Below are 808 nucleotides of genomic sequence, written 5' to 3'. Positions count from 1 at the left end.
ATTTACTATTCACCAAAGCGTGCGGTCGCTGGATTGGGACACAGCCTCACTCTTCCACTAATGGTCAGTCTCCATCTGGAACTTAACCTTCCTGCCTTCTTGGGACCTTTTTGTGCCACTGCTATGTGTTAAATGGCTGCCATTTCCACTGTGTTCAGTGGAATATAACCAAACTTGCCACAGGATAGTTTTTACCTGTCAATGTTAATATTCCAGTGTGAATTCCTTAAATCAGCCTAAAATGGCTGAGCAGCAGAAATCCCCACACCCATCACCCTGGGGACCATTTTCTGCCCATTGACTTCCATTATAAACGCTATTTTTCAACCCCAAATTATCATCATATGATTTTATTTTTTCTTCTTTTCTTGGATGTCAATGAAGACTCAGGGCCTTGAAGTTTAAATTTTTAAATTGCAAAAAAAATGCAAAAAAAATAATGGCAGGTCAAAATGTATGTTGGTGCCAATCTTTGGTCCATCTAAAGGCCTACTTATAATGACAATCACATATTACTTCAACTGGTTTTTTGTGGAAATATTTAGTTTTGTTTTTTGGTTTTTGGGGCTTATAACACAGGGCGCTCATGTAATAACACTGGGATTTGAAGGGTTAAAACAACGAAAATATAATTAAAACTTTACATGAATATTTCAGGGAGAAGTAGTTTTACAAGGTTGGCTAATTTAAAGTGGAATAAAATATGGATATATGGTCTTTTTATGGCGTGGCTGAGAATGGTCCCTAGGGTGATGGGTGTGAGTTTTTTAAAGGATGGCAGGAGGGTTAAACAAGCACAAAATCAAAT

This window comes from Maylandia zebra, linkage group LG23 (assembly GCF_041146795.1).
Source record: "Maylandia zebra isolate NMK-2024a linkage group LG23, Mzebra_GT3a, whole genome shotgun sequence".
NCBI lineage: Eukaryota > Metazoa > Chordata > Actinopteri > Cichliformes > Cichlidae > Maylandia > Maylandia zebra.
The sequence above is the reverse complement of the archived record's forward strand: the minus strand, read 5'-3'. Positions refer to the sequence as shown.